We start from the raw sequence: 17,025 nt of genomic DNA on the forward strand, positions 1-17,025 counted from the left end.
TGCTGTCGAGACACTTTGAAATCGACTTGGCACCGCTTGAGTTACGCGCGGTTTTTTACAAACTCTTGGACTAATTTTTCGCTCTCTTCCATAGATGCAACTGACCTGAACATACTTGAACTTCGATCTCGAGATAGATAAAGATAGATAAATGTTTTTTTATCTTACTAAATAATAGGACAAAAAAATGGACGACCCATTTGGTGTAATGAAAAATTATAATCTACCTGAAATACAGTCGGTGCTAGCATCTATTATACTTAGGGACGCATAGTATTGCGCTAAGTATATGGCTGTGACATTCTTATGTCGACTTGCTGAGAAATACTCTTTGATTGGGTTTAGCTTTTGAATCGAGCCAAATATCGTCAAAGACTACTGTCTCGGGTTTAGTGTCCAACTCCTCTACTGGAATTACATCATCAGGTTCTCTTAATTCAACACATTCTTCCAGGCCGATGCTTTCGTAGAACTCTGATAGAATCTGATATTTTTCCTGGTCGCGACTTGTTGTGTAAATAGTTAATTTAGGGCACTGCCAACGCATAATCATGTTAATTAAAAGGTTCGTTTTACCGGATTTAGTAGGGCCTACGATCAGATAATTCGGGCACCATCCAATGGTGGCGCTTTTAATTTATTAGCGGTCAGTAGGTCGAAATTTATGAGCCATATTATATCCGACTAATCATATCACATCACTAATCATCAAACTAATCATTAAACTAATTATCATATAATAACAGACCAATTTTTCTGCATCTATATATAGTACTGCAATAAAATGGCAACTGCAAGCGCACCCAGCCTGCCAGTAGACGTTCCTAGGCTGTTACCACGGATATATCCATTTAAAACGTGATTATGAATACCAAGGGTAGAAGATGTTCTTTCACCCCGTTCATCAGTCGAAATGAGAAACTTCGCCTTGCTCGCATTTCAAACATTGAGGCAGAGCTCCGCCAAGAGCGTGACGCTCGTCATAAGCTGCGTAAAAATACACGCGCATTATTTCGACACTGGACACCTTATCTGCTGCATCGAGTGCCTTTACAGTCGTGACAGGAACTGGAGGTATTGCTCTCACTCTATCTGGTGAGTCCCGGCTGGGGCCGCTCTTGAAGCTCTTGCTGTCGCTGGCGTGTTGATCTTAGGTGTTGGGCGTGTTGTTTGTAAAAGCTCGAGAAGAGGCTAAAATGCACGACCGCATAGCCCGCTGCAACAATTCTGATGACTGGTGATATTACGTCACGTGCTCTCAGTGACAGCCGAGTCTCACATGAAGAGTTTGAACAGGTTCTATATCAATTTTGGCGTTTTAACGAGCGTAAACGCACTATCCAAGATGAATTCGACGTCCGATGCGTAAGAAACAGGCTGCCGATGTGGCTTTTCTACTTAAAGAGATGGAAAGACAAATAAGAACTTGAGCGTGAAAAGAAGAAGCTGTTGCCGCCGCTGCTGAAAGCGCACGCCGTGAAGGTGAAGCTCAAGCTTTAAAAAATCGCGGGTCTGACTGGAGGCTCGTCAGATTTCTCTCGCGGTCAAATATAAATCCAGTAATTAATAAAAATTTTCTATTATATATAGTATAAATGCATCAAACTAATGGCAACTGTAGTAATCGGTGGAACTGATGATGGTTATGGATCTGGAAAATTAGGACCGCCAGGGCCTAGAGGCCCAAGAGGAGCTAAGGGAGATAAAGGTGATACAGGAGCTGCGGGGGCTCAAGGAGATACGGGTCCTAGAGGAAAGGAGAAAAGAGGAAAGGTGATGAGGGTTTTATAGGAGCTAAGGAGATAAAGGTGACCCTGGGGACAGAGGGCCCAAAAGAGAGACAGGACCTCGAGGGCCAGGGGATGACGGAACTGATGAGACTAATGGAAGCGATGGTGCGTCCAACCACAGGAACTCAAGGGCCTAAAGGAGATATTGGAGCCACAGGGCCTCACGTTTCTACTGGAAAACACTCGAAAATAATAAAATAGCATTATTAAACATTTGGTTTGAATGATCTCAAAACGAGTGGTTTCATATAAGATCCACCGTATTTCAACAAAATTGGGGACCCTATGTTAGTTTCGTACATGATACCACTAACAAATTGATGTCATATGTTAGTACAATACCCCCTAACTGGACGCGAAGCTATGAGGTACACTATTTAGAGTATTCTTAATATACTAACAAAAATTTTTATAATATATTTATAGTGTTTATCACTTCAGTTGTGTATTGTCACACAAACATTAAAATGTCTAACGCAGTTGAAACTCCGGTTCATGAATTTGAATCAACAAACGATCTCTTTCGCCGAGCAGTAGAAGTATACTTACGACAAAATAGAGAGAAAATTTTGAAAAATCCAACTAGAATATAATTCTAGTGCTGAAAAATAGTCATATCTTCTTGGAACTATTCAGACGTAGATGTACGCGTGAGGCTCTCTTTAAAAATTTTTACAAGTTCAGGGGCGCTACGAGTCAATCTCTAGCAAATTACTTGTCTTAAGTAAAACAAAAACACATCGTATTGGTGATATTAACTCTGAATGTAGCTATAGCGATTTTATAGATGTAGACTTACCCTGATGCAACATTAGTTGTTCAACAGATGGGGTGAAAGTAATTATCACATTCACAATAGAAAGTATAATACCCGAATCTTCAACGGTTTTTGATGAAGATTTGCTACACGAAGCCAGATGAGTCCGAAGGCTTCCTTCATTATCTAGAACTGAATAAGAACACTTCACGTTTGGCAAGGTGAACCGGCCGCCAGAGGCGTCTGAGTTTCAGTTTTGGAGGAATCGCAATTAGAAACTGAAGTTCGTTATAGCGTATTAACGCTGGGTCGCTCATATTTCCATACGCAGCTTCCCAACCTACAGGCGGTCTGCGCTTACATGGTGCCGAAGGAGGTTCAGGAGCTGTATTGATGCGCTTTCTTGATGTAGATGCTAGTGGTTGAAAAGCTTCAACGAATGAGTTTAGAGCTCTTCCACTTATAAGACCCTGTTTATATAGTAGCAGAATCTCTCTAACAGTGTCCATCTCGATTTTTATACTATATAAATATTACTCTGCTAATTGTATCGTACCTGTCTGTATTAGCAGCCTGGTTTGTAATTTAAGATTTTCTTCTCTTTGTCTTATTATTATATTATTCAATTTTTTTTTCTCTTTCTCTTTTTTCTTTTTGCTCTTGTCTTTTCATACGTACTCTTTTTGATTCACTATTCATCTTACTAATGTAATCTCTACTATACGCTACTTCTAAATAATAATCACATTCGTTGTTTGACATTCAGGCTGTAATTATGCTAGGCTGGGGCGCTTAGATTTGTGTATACCCTTCAAACTGTGAGTGCGCCAGAAATGACGAGAAGGTGGGAGGTGCGCTAGAAATGACGAGAAGGTGTGAGGTGCGCTAGAAATGACGAGAAGATGTGACGTGCGCCAGAAACGACGCTCTCTATACTACTAATGACTGTTTGAATTGCAGGCAGAAAGGGGGTGGATGAACGGGAATAAACATTGTGAAACTCTCTGGTCAAGTTGCATGGAAAGTGCTAAGACAAAGAAAAGAATAGCTGCGAAGGTGAAATATTTGTTAAACAAGTATTAAATGATTAGACAGGGTCGTAGCTGGAGGGGGGCTATAAAATTCATATATTCTGTTGCACCCAACCATTGAGTTGTATAAGACCTCAAGGTCACAGAGAACTCAATGCGTCCAACTCATATCTGCTGCATCGATGAATAACACCCTTCCTAACTAATGTTGTAGCAGTGGCCCTGGGAAAGTGTTGTCCTGAAATTTTAATGTCTTTAGCGAAATTTGAGATGCAGTCCTTCAACGACTAACCTTGAATATAGAGTGAATTTTAAATTGCATGAATTAGAATCAAGTCTCTTTATTTGTATCTTGCAAGTGCTTTTAGGAGAGGTTAGCTTAGTGTGATCAGAGTTGGTAATTTTTATTACCAGATCCAGTCTGGTGAGCTTTGACAGTCCCACCTGCTTTAAATGATTACATCATATGGAACAGGGGGAAGCAATCTACACAGATCAATGCTCATAATGTATTAAACATACATTGTCACATTTGATTAGTCACTGTGAATGAACATCTTCTTATTGGCAACCAAGATGCCAATGAGGAATTATTGTAGACAAGATGATGCAGTTTCAAAATCACGAGAATTTCAAAAAATAGTTGCTCTATGGCTATATTATCATGTGCAGAAAGAATGTAGTGCAATATTTTGAAGCCATTCTTCTGGTGCATTCAAATAACTATCAATTTCAAGTTTGCACAAATTCAGATGCAACCTATATTATTGCACAACGGCACTGGAAGGACTAAAATGGGGGGCACATCTTTAAAACCGTCTTCACCAATTTGGCAGTTGTGTCATGTTTTCCACTTATTGTATGCTTTCAACACCATTGATAATGCATCTTAATGTTTTGTTTAAGGAGGAGTATTCATTTTAGTTGAAGTAATTAGCTTGTGATTCTTTACAGAAAATAATTTTTTCCTCATTTCAGGAACTTAATTTTAAAGTTGAGTAGAAACTCACTGTCAGATACGATCATGTTCAAAGTAGCGTATGGTATGTATTTCATTTAAAGCTCAATAAGCTTCCTTAAAAACATTAATTAAGCTTTAATTTACCAAGTGAATTTTCCATTGTTTTTTCTAAAGATAATCTATATTTGCATCATTGTGCTGATTGTGTGGTTTCTCATTTGCAATTTTTGTCAAAGTAAGCATATTAGGGTATAGAAGATTAGCATGAAAGCGTTTGGAGACGGAATGTTCACCATTAAACATTACTTTGAAGAGCATTTCATGGCATCACTCAGTATTTCAATGAAGCTAGTTCTGAATAACATGCATACAGTACAGACAGACCATTTGATTTTCAATATTTGTGTTGCACACAACTTTAAACATTGAGATTATATACAGTATGCCTTTCCTGTTTTATAATCATCTTTGGCATCCACATAACCACATTCTTTTAAAGATGCCTCACCCTCTGGCAAACCACAAGTTTAAAAATCTGTTATACCTTGTCTTATGTTGTAGGGATGTCTTATGAATATTGTCCTCAAGAACATAAAAGTTGAAGGAATATTTCTACATGTTTGAGCACTCTGGGGACTCTAGTGTAAAACAGCAACAATGTGTAATCATCTGTTCTACTACCCAGTCCTGAGCCACCATTGCACAAGAGGGTACATTGTTATACAAATTGTGTATTTAAAGCATACAGGGTGTGTTAAAAGAATTCAATCCGTAGATATCATCTGACCTTTAGAATTTCCATTGATCCACAAGGAGGCGTAAACACAATTAAAAGGAATTGTGTTCTTGGATTTACTATGTGCACTAGCTGCCTCCTTGGGGTACAATTACTGCTGAACCATGCATTTATAGTCGAAACTTGAGTTGATTTCAAATGGTTTCAATGTTTAAATTTTTTAATGCCCTTGGAGCAGTGTTTAGTGATGAATCTTGAAGAGTGTTTAGTGTATGTGGTGTAAAGTGTGCAGGTATAGGGTGTATTGTGTACAGGGTGTATTGTGCACAGGGTGTATTGTGTACAGGGTGTATTGTGTACAGGCTGTATTGTGCACAGGGTGTATTGTGTACAGGCTGTATTGTGTACAGGGTGTATTGTGTACAGGCTGTATTGTGCACAGGGTGTATTGTGCACAGGGTGTATTGTGTACAGGCTGTATTGTGCACAGGGTGTATTGTGTACAGGCTGTATTGTGCACAGGGTTATTGTGTACAGGGTGTATTTTGCACAGGGTGTATTGTGCACAGGGTGTATTGTGTACAGGATGTATTGTGTACAGGGTGTATTGTGTACAGGGTGTATTGTTTACAGGGTGTATTGTGTACAGGCTGTATTGTGCACAGGGTGTATAGTGTACAAGGTGTTAAGTGTACAGGGTCTATTGTGTACAGGGTCTATTGTGTACAGGCTGTAATGTATACAGGGTGTATAGTGTACAGGGTGTATCAAAGATCTTTAGAAATTGACGTATTGTGATAATTTCAATTGCTACGACTAGGCTCGGCACACTACTGCATAAAATATTGTTAGCTACTTGCATATACTTGCGCAAAAGCTTTTCTGATCCTGGGAATTTGACACAAGTTCTAACAACAAAACATGCGCTGAAATGTATCACACTGATTAGCATCGTCATCAGGTCTTGAAATTTCACGATAGGTTAGTTTCTAAATGTCGTTATTGATACACCCTGTAGCTAGCCCGTTCATCTAAACGTGCCTGCTATAGTGTATATTTCGTCCACAACAGTTCGGTCGGCCTTCGCCAACGTACAGTTGTACTATTTAGTGACATACGTACAATTGTACCATCGTTAGTATGTTAAACCTCCAAAATGCGTTTGGCATGACGATTTATTTATGTAACAAAGGTTTGAAAATAATGAATCAGCTTAAATAGTTACATTCCGTTTAATATCATGTGGCAATAACTTCAAATTTATCTGTGTAAAATACAAAGTACTTTCAATTAGACCTATCCATCTTGTTGTTATTCTAATTAAATAAACCCGATGTACATATAAGTTATAACTTACCTTTTTCCTTATATAAACCTTGTCTTTAGTGGCGCATGAAATCGAATTGATATTCGTGCAGCGGAATTTAAACCTCAATTTTTGAACGCAAGTGCGGGAACCGATGGCGCGAATGATTGGTTGAAATAAAAAAACATTTTTAGCGTTATTTACGTTTCAACTTCTCCCTAGTCTCCCCGACAGATATATTCCGCGCGTACAATACAATGTTCAATCGAAATTGCCCGTTTGTTTATGAGTGTTTGGAAATAGATATGCGTGCGAGAAAAAATAGAATAAAAACTGTATGTAAGTGACCACTAAAGATGCAATTTCAAACAAACCGAGAACCGTAAAGACAACGCGATAAATGTTTACAACACAGTATGAAATATACAGAGGTGAGTTAAATTTATTGATGATTTAGTATCGTGGATTTTGAACTAAACCGAAATTTTCAAGTTTTTATGAGTTATGTTGTATAGTGAGATGCCCGAAAGGCAGCACATTTTTTTGTTCATTTTATTTTGTATTTTAAAATGTCATTGTCGCATTCGTTTAAGCCCGGTTTCCATATAATCGTCTCGATCTTCAATCCTCTGAAAGCGTACAAGGACGATTAGAGCGTTTTTATGGAAACATATTCAAGACTATCGAAACGAACAAGGCCATCAGAGCGATTACAATCGTCAAGATGGAACTCTGTTCTATATAGACGATTAAAACGTTTGCGTGCAATATCGTTCCTGCACGCTTTCAGACGACAGACGATCGAGACGATTATATGGAAACAGGGCTTTATGTGTTAAATTAGACTACACACCAATGACCGAAGAATGTAACAGTAACAAAATATTTAAACAATACCATCAACCTCAGTTTGGTTTAATACTATGATGTTTTTCAAAACTTAAGTCATACTTTAAGACTTAACATAAAGTAAGATACTTTTTTTACTATTCCCAAGATATTGACTTATAATTATAACTAATCTTGCATTCTGAAATATCGGTTGGAACATGGCATTATTTGCTTCTTCACAAAACACTGTTACAATTTTACCTTATCATGTGCATTAAGCAAATCATATATTTCAAGTCAATACATTGAATTATAGTGCACTTTTTTATCTTTTTAATAGCATAGTAGGGTTAACAAAATGTCATAAAAGTTTAAGTTTGTTTTTGAAGCTAAATTAGTGCATGTTTCAATCTAGATGACTTTCTATCAATGTTATCAATTATAGATTGCCTTGATTTTTGTGAGAGAAATTTGAGCAAAGGGGCTCCTTCCCTCAAATACCAATTTGAACCCTTTCATCATGCATAACTTGCATCTTAATATACGTAAATTATACATTTCAATTACAGAGTTTTGTTTTACCAAGCTTGGAGTATTACAGGAATTTGTTACGTTGTTTTATATCTTCCTAATCTCTGCACATTTCTTCAGATAGCTTCAAAACCAACTTCCCCAAGAAGCTAGACCTCACCTTTGTTTGAAAATTCATCTGTGGCTATAGTTGAAACTTGTATTAAAGATGAAGCTAGTGGTGGGGTGAATCAACATGAGAATCTCCATTCGACAAATATAATTACCCAAAGTTGTCGCATCCTTGAGGAAACTATAGAAGCAAGGTTTGCCTATAAACAGTGCATTTTTTGGTGTCATTGATGAAGGGTGTTTTTTATTTCACATCAACTGCATCACAACTTTGACAGGTGACAACTTCTGTTTTGATAGGTGAAATTATAACCTGCCTTATTTTTACAACAATATTCTACCAATTCACACTTTTCCACAATCATGGAACATATAATTTATACATTGCAGATTTTTTGCCTAAATTAAGTTATAAAATGGAACATTATGTCCATAATAGCATTTTCAAAGAAAAGACCATGACTAATGTCTGTCAAAGGAAAAAATATGAATCAAACAGAGCTAGTTGTAGTTAATAGAGAGGAAAGGGTTATTTTAAATATATGAACATGTCTGTTGTGGGTTTTCAACTCTTTGTTACCTACTGTAGGAATCAAAAGGCACAAAAAAGTCAACCTTTTTTTTATTAGTTTATTGTCATTTATTTTGTATAATCCTTAATCACTATGGATTTCAAAAGAAATTAAATAACTAATATAGTAGAACATGTATACAGTATATAAATATTAGTGCCCCCCCCCCCCAATCATCAATCAATAACCGCTACGCAGCAAAATGTCCTCCCCAAAAAACATGTTTTCAGTCATGTTTTTTTCTTATAATGATCTTATTAAAATTTTTGCAACTTGATCCTACAGTTGTTTGGACATGTTTTCAAACATAAAACAACTATTACACTAAACCAAGCATCAACACAAAGTAATGACAAAATTCTATTCAATACAATTCTAAAACGATTCTATACTTATCATCAGATAAATCGACTCGAGATGCCCCTCACCCTTTCAATGCGTCGAAATAATTTAACCTCACTGAATCACGGTTAGCCCCTTAAGTGACTAATTTTCCGTTGTTAACATTTCTTTAATGGACGTCGTGACAAAATGTTTTATTGTGATTGGCTACTTAGAGCATGTCATTATTCACAAAGACTTTCGTTCAAATCACCTTCAATGCGTTTAAATAAAAAAAGTCATTAGAATTTTCAGATTTTTTTACGTTTTAATGTCGTTATACAAAGTAACGATGCTTGATGATGTAGGCTTAGATTCATGAGACGATATTAAATTTGGAAACTATACTTTAATTTTGTCCAAATATTTATTGAATCTTGCAGTCGCATCTTGCTAAGTTAAGGTTAGGAGAGGGTTTAAGGATGTTTTGGTTGACGTCACCAACATCTTAATGCCCAAAACGATGTAATTGTGTTGTTTAATAGGCTGAATAACTTTAACTAATTAAGGATTTGCGTAATATCACAGAAAAATGGTCAATTATCGTTTACATTTTACGTATATCAATGAAGAGAGAGCATATTTCTTTTGTTTGGCAACAATACGTTTTGTTTTAAAAATTAGATTTGATAGATATCTGGTAATTTGTTCAAGTACGAACAATGAATGTTAAACAATCATGTGGAACAAATACATATAATGACATGCTTAACACCATGCATAAAAATACTATTCACTTCAAGTGTTGCCACAAGTAAATCACGATGCGTCGTGGAAAGCAGATGTTGTTCACATGAGATGGAACAAGACTATACACATAGACGACAAGTAAAAAGATTTATGATTGTGCAAAGCAAAATAAAGGTGTTGCCTTCAAACCCTTTTGAAATGTTTTACCCACGTACTTGCTTCGGTATCATGTATAAAAATAAATCCACGGCTGGAAACTAAATGTAAGTGACTACGCTGACGATAAATTGCTTCTTGATTTATCTTTATATTGTTCTTCTGAAAATTTCAATGTTTTTTTATTGATGCTATTGACTTTTGGTTTATTTCTTCAATGTCACATTAGTCATTATTGAATATATGCAATGATAAATGCACTAAATTTGTCGTCTGTCTCAAATGCACTATGAGGTTGAACGCTAGAGGTGCAGTTTTTCAGATTGTGGTGAAGAATTGCAATGAACGAGATCCATAATTGTCTTTGCTCAAATTTCTTACAATATTTTTAGTAGTCGAGAAAATCAGGGCAAACAAAACGCATTTAAACCCTCTCCTTACCTTAACCTAGCAAGATATGACTACAAGATGCAATAAATATTTGGACAAAATTAAAGTCTAGTTTCTACATTAATTATCGTCTCTTGAATCCCAACCTACAACATCATATCCCGTTACTTTGCATAATGCCATATAAATGCAAAAATTCTGACGAATTATTTTTATTTAGAAGCACCGAAGCCTTCCTGAAGGATTAGTTATTGTCTTTTGAATGGGTGACATGCCCTAAGGAGACAATCACAATAAAAATTTCAGTCATGACTTCAATTAAAGGAATGTTAACAACGGTTTAGTCACTTAAATGTTAGAAAATAAGATAAATTCTCTCCTTTTACTGACTAAGTAGTGAAGTATGAGTTACATGGAATAACAACTAGTCTTATTTGTTGGCTTTGTAATATGAAATCTTTCACTTTAAAATGCTTTGACCACGATTTTAAGCCTTTGATCGTTTAAAGTTCTTGTTGCATTGTTCAATTTTCAAACTCAACTGACTAATGCTATTCATGAAATGTAGGTACATGTTTTACCATTTGGATAATCAAACAGAAAACATATTGTAACTTGCTCATCCTCCATATATCTGATTGATATTTTCTTATATTGTACATCCCACTTGGATGGAGTTGTGAAAGTCCCTTTACCACCTGTGTCATTGACTTCAGTTACTCTTAATGGTTTGTCATTACTCATGTGCCATGTTGATTCATGGCCAAGAATGTTCATTTGTAGTTTGGATTCTTTGTTGATGTCAGTTGTTTGTTCATATAATGATGGGCCCCATTGTTATATTAGCCCACCTAAAGGTGGTCAGCTTATACTCACAGAAGATCAACTCTGCACTAAGCATTCTTTGAGTGATGAGTGATGAAGTGATCCCTTTTCCTTTGCTTGAATTTACCAATTGTAATCTATACAAAAGTGATTCATGATCTCAGTAGCTACTTTATTGGTTAATGATGCTGGTAACTTCGTGTATGGAATGGTACAAACGTTTTGAATGGACATCGTATAACGGCATATGTACGTATGAACATTAACATTGGAGTGAGTGGACTACAAAAAGACTGTATTCTACGAAAATGGAAAACAAGCGAGTGGAAAACACAATCCATGTCTTGTGGTTTGTAAGTTGAGTAGATAAGTGTTAAAATTAACTTCCATAAATAACTGCATGAGATCGTTAAAAGGATCCTGATGGTCTATTTTATAATTTGAACCATAATCAAGAAAAACTCCCAAATTAAAAGAATATCAATAAAAGATGTCACTTCCTATGAGAAAATAGCTGGCTTTCAGTCGCTACTTTTTTCTAATTTTATTTAACGTTTATAAGGAAAATTGAAATGCTGCAAGTAGGGTTCATTGAATTTCTAAGATAAAAGTGTTGCAATTAATTTCAACAATATACACGCAACAATTACGCGGTGAAAAAAGAAAGGGCCCGACTAAGTCGCCTGGATCAGACTGATCAGGACAACGCTTCGAAATCAGGTATGAAAATTTTGTTCTTTTTCCATGTATTTAAATTCTGTTTTTGTTCATTCATTATGCTGACATTTATAACGTGTTTTTTGTAGAGTAGCTATGTCTAGGCCTACTAACTGTGCAATGAATGAACGATCAAGTCGGACAGAAGCACCAAGAGACAAGCGTCCTTATTGAAAGATTCACACTTGCGACTTTTATATCCCTTTAAAACAGTCCTTCTCAAGACTTTATTAACCTGGACGATCATCATTTACAAACATATAGCGATACTCCCTGGTTCAAACCATTTACTTGCGACTTTTATTATGCATAATGGTTAGCAGTATAAAGCATTTTCAAATTCAACAGTTAAAAAACTCCGTAAAACTAAATTTCACAATTGTTAAATTTTCTGACTAAACACACGAGTGAAAGCCAGCTATTAATGAAGGTCTTAACAAATCAAAGTAATTATTTTGAATCGAACAAAGTCTAGTGTACATCAAAATTGATTTTTATGCAAGTCATGACGTCACTTTGGTCATTTCATTTTTCATTGTTATTAAAAGGTGAATGGTCAGGTCGCGCACTTTTTTGTCGTTCTGAAAATTCAACGCTGTACGATCTGATTACGCTACGTGTTAAAGTAGATCATCGGGATCATTAAAAACAACAAAACTATGAGACATCTTAAAACTAAAAAAATTTAAAGAAATTTTTCTAAATTTTGATCTTTTTTATTGGAGGGATTTTACCGGATCCACCGGTTTCCCTCCCATTTCGTTTGGTTTTGGAAAAAAACAGTGTCCACATTTTGGGCCAAGCAAAGCTTTTTGTCAGAACACTATTTTTGTAGCTATCATGAATATTCACGTTTCTTTTCTTCATTTCATGGCCTTTGGGTATATCTCCCAAAACACTGCGTTTATTAAATACAAGGCATACATTTTAAGAAAAATAGTACGCAATGCGTACATGTTGTTAGCCTGCAAGTATATTGGTACTGAATGAAGTAGATTTAATCAACATAGTTAAAATAAAATTATATATTTAATATTATTTATGTCACACTTTTTTAAGATTTGAAAATGTTTTTAGTTATATGACCAAGCAATTTCGTAACCCTGAAATCCGATACTATACTACCAAGCAGAATTTCGTGTTGTGATTGTGTTGTCATGCAGAGAACTACCTATGATATACAGTGAAGGTCCTTATCACTGGTGATGCAAAACGCAAAATGATTTGACAAAAACGTGGAATCAAGCAATCACAAAACCATGTAATCTGATCATGAAAACGCAGGAAATAGCGTTTTCGACCTCTCTTTTCTCAATTTTTCAATTTTTCCCGGGGGATCGTGTCCGTCGTGAAATTGTGGCTCAAGCCTGCATCTGCTCCAATGAAAGCCTATAAAACGATGGAAGTCTATAGTTTTTTCGTGTCTTGCTGGGTGAATCTTTTGTTGGCAAAAGGAGCAGACAATAGTAAAACTGTCATTTTTTCCATAGGAAGTTGACTTTATTATTTACTTTTTGACTTATGAAGTTAAAGAGCATCAAATATATGAATACATAATACTACCTTTTATCTATTTAATAATATATTCATATTATTTTGAAATATATCGTAATTAATTCATTCTGTTACATTCAGACACAAATACATGTCATACAGACACGACGAAGCTGTGTCATCATTAATATTTACACAATAAATGCTCATGATTGTATTAACAATATTTAACAAAAAAGTGAGGTACACGCAACTAAAATTTATGTCCCCCAGGCGTTCCCCATTTTTTGTAAAATCGCTGATTTTGTCGGAAATTTGAAAACAACTGAATGTACTGAAATTCATAAAAATAATGCTGGAAGAATAATGTGGAATAATTCTTGTGAAACCAAAAATTCTTTTATCAAATTGACTAATTTTCGTCAATTATTGAAAGAAATTAGGTTAACTAGCGTAAGTTTATACACATGATATTTAATCATATAGTATTTCTGGTCACGCAGAGATCATATGACATTCTTCCTGAGATCAATACTTTCATTTTCTAGTCTTCGTATTCATTGGAGAAGACGCCTTACGAAAATTTCGATAAAATTGTGCAAAGCATTTTCATCAAAAGGTAAATATCATGTATTAAGTATTTGTTGTTCGAATTTCAGTGACATAAGTAAAGTACATGGGAACGAACTCCTGAATTTCAATTCCAGTTTGTCACAGATTGTAAAGATTATTTCCGTGAACATTCGCTATCTATATATTGCTCAAATGCTCAAAATTTGATAAGTTGTGTGAATGATTGTAAGCAATGCAAATTTACATGCGATCCCAAAGACTAGTCAATGTAAATCACCGTTAGTTACTGCTTGTGATTAAGAGTTTAACTAAAAGCAGCTTTCACAAGATCGAAATATCTTCGAGTCTTCGACAGAAGATAAAAATCATTTAATAAACATTCGCTCCTAGAAATGTTGGGACATAACACTTCCCAATTTTGAATTTATTGTTAGATGCTTCGTTGTACTAATCACTGCAATGTTTGATGAATTTTTGATATTCGTTTTAAGTAACAATAATTGATATATGTGATTCTACAAATGTTTTGATATGAAATGAACAAACGCGCACTATGCATGATGGTTGTTGGCAAATTATATTTCAAAAATCGAAAGAGTTTTTCAATTTGTCTGTTGAAATTAAATTTTATTCTTAAGGTGTCGACAGCAGTAGACTGCATTTTATTTTATCGCTTAGAGTCATCAGTCAAAATATTTATTTGAGAAATGACAAAAGGCTACTCTCCCTAACGGCTTTCACTTTTATTATGCACGGCGTCTGCAAAGAATGATGAGGTTTTGTTGCGACATAATGACGAATTTGCACATGTGATATTGTATAGTTCGCAATCACTTACTTCGACATGATCATTCTCGTTGAACAGAAATTATGCTCGTTATTGACTTTAATGCATGGCTATAAGCACGGTACTTATTACGTAGTTGCAACTCTAGATGATTTGTAGTCGATGTTTATTGAAATTAAATGATATTTTGAAGTCACAAATAACCAATTAATCTAGTTTGACGTTTTTTTCTTCATACAGTGAATCAAGAGCGCCGACGACGACGTTGATAACGTTGATCAAGAATTAGACAGTGTTTTATGTACTGAACAAGGTAACATGTTTGAAATATTAAAGGGTTTTTATTGAATTATCAACCTAAACTTTAGAGTCCAACAGATCGTTTCAAAGATAACCATAAGCGTTCGATTTCTTTGATATTTATTAAAACAAAGCAAGTGACGTTTGGCTTTCTCAAACACGATCTTTTGGGATCTTATCTTTATATTTTGAATTTGATTCACACCTTGCACCTTACTGGCTAATCGAAATTTTATAAATTCTTATTACCATAATTTCTCAAAAGCACGATGGATATCAAACATTTTAAATGAACGACGAGTTTTTTTAACGTAAACATGTTTCGGCATGCTTATGCCATCTTCAGTACATCGAATGAAGGTGATTAGCTGTTTACAGGATATATATATATATGTATGTGACTATCGTTAAGTGTATTAAATTACAAAATTAGTGTTAGATATTATATTACAGGTTAAATATTGTATTAATGTGATATATTTGTTTGTTGAGGTATGGTTTGAGTTTTTGAATGTATAGCGCTTCTTTCAGTTTAAGAGAAAAAGGAGAGTTGGCGGTGTCTAAGATGCGAAAACATGAATGGTTGTATTTTGATTTGCAATGTGGTGAAGTGTGAAGGTGTATATAAATATGTGAGTTTTTGTCGGAATGTGTGTTCTTTGATGCGTGTGGAGAGATGGCGAGTTGTCTCACCAACGTAACGGGAATTACATCCCGCACATGAAAATTCATAAACCACGCAAGATTTTAGTAAAGATGGAATACTGTTTTTAAAACTAAAAAGATTTTTTATTTTGTAGGATGAGAAGACCAATTTGATTTTTAAGTCAACACAGAAGCGTTTTGTTAACTTCCGTAGTTTTTGTTGAGTGGTGTGTGAGTATGAGCCAATGTAAGGAAGTTTGAAATAGTATATGTTTTGTTTGTTTTGGTTAGGTTCGTCTGATGCTTGTGTGTCTGATTGTATTTTGTCGTTAAATGTAATTTAATACACTTAACGATAGTCACATACATATATATATATCCTGTAAATAGCTAATCACCTTCATTCGATGTACTGAAGATGGCATAAGCATGCCGAAACATGTTTACGTTAAAAAAACTCGTCGTTCATTTAAAATGTCTGATATCTATCGTGCTTTTAAGAAATTATAATTTATATCTGTTGATTTGCAACTGAAACAACATACTAAAGTCAATATTTTATATGTGTTCTTCATCTTTTGTAACATATCAATGATTATAGACAATGTATGGTAGCTAAATATAATATTTTTATAAGATATATCTATTTACTTGGATTTATTATCCTTAGATGACGACTCGAATCAAATTTAATTTACGCATCCTATCTAAGAGAACAAAGACAATTTTTCATCTGAAATTTACTTAGAACATTGACCATTGTCGGTATGACTCGACCCTATAACTAGTTTGAAAATTGCTTTATTATTCGTGATAAGCATTTAAACATAGTTATTGTACAACCATAAAATACAACAAACATAAACAAGATATTCAAGCTAGAGATTTCAAACATTGTATAAGGAAATGAATATAAGTGAAGCAGAACATTAAATCACTGTGTTTAAAAAGATTTGTTCTTCTTCGAAAGTTGTTTTTGTCATCGTTTGACCTTAAAATTATCTTTATCAAGAATTTTACATCACTTGTTACGTACATCAACATATTTTGAACTTTTGATATGATAAAACTTGTTTGTTGATATGTGTTGATTTGCTACTGAAATAACAAACCAATATCAATATTTTATATGTGTTCTTCATCTTTTATAACTAATCAATGATTGTGGACAATGTGTGGTTGCTAAATATATATTAGTTACAAGATTTATATATTTAATTGAATTCATTCATGTACAGGAAGATCAATAATTGTTGGGTGGGGGCTCATATTAATTTATGTATATGATATGTTTTTATTCTTCAGTTGCTAGCTATTTCATGTAGTTTGCCTATTTTTTTTAGAATAGTAATCTAACCAATGAAAAATGGTTTTGGTCATAGGCGTGCAGATTCTTACATCTTTTACACAATTTTGGGTTAACTGTCATAAAAATTATGTC

At 34.7% G+C, this 17,025-nt stretch overlaps 2 long non-coding RNA genes across 2 annotated transcripts; both read left to right on the forward strand.

Annotated features, from left to right (window-relative positions):
- Positions 1-3,522: 3,522 nt before the first annotated feature.
- On the forward strand, positions 3,523-6,649 carry LOC124450709. Its single transcript, XR_006950179.1, has 3 exons — positions 3,523-3,603; positions 4,557-4,621; positions 5,101-6,649. It is a non-coding gene; the product is annotated as an uncharacterized LOC124450709 (long non-coding RNA).
- Positions 6,650-13,784: 7,135 nt separating this feature from the next.
- LOC124450708 lies at positions 13,785-16,222 on the forward strand. The gene is made up of 3 exons (XR_006950178.1): positions 13,785-13,898; positions 14,880-14,952; positions 15,740-16,222. It is a non-coding gene; the product is annotated as an uncharacterized LOC124450708 (long non-coding RNA).
- Positions 16,223-17,025: the final 803 nt, after the last annotated feature.

The sequence above is a fragment of the Xenia sp. Carnegie-2017 genome, unplaced genomic scaffold (assembly GCF_021976095.1).
Source record: "Xenia sp. Carnegie-2017 unplaced genomic scaffold, XeniaSp_v1 HiC_scaffold_24, whole genome shotgun sequence".
NCBI classification, from domain to species: Eukaryota; Metazoa; Cnidaria; class Anthozoa; order Malacalcyonacea; family Xeniidae; genus Xenia; species Xenia sp. Carnegie-2017.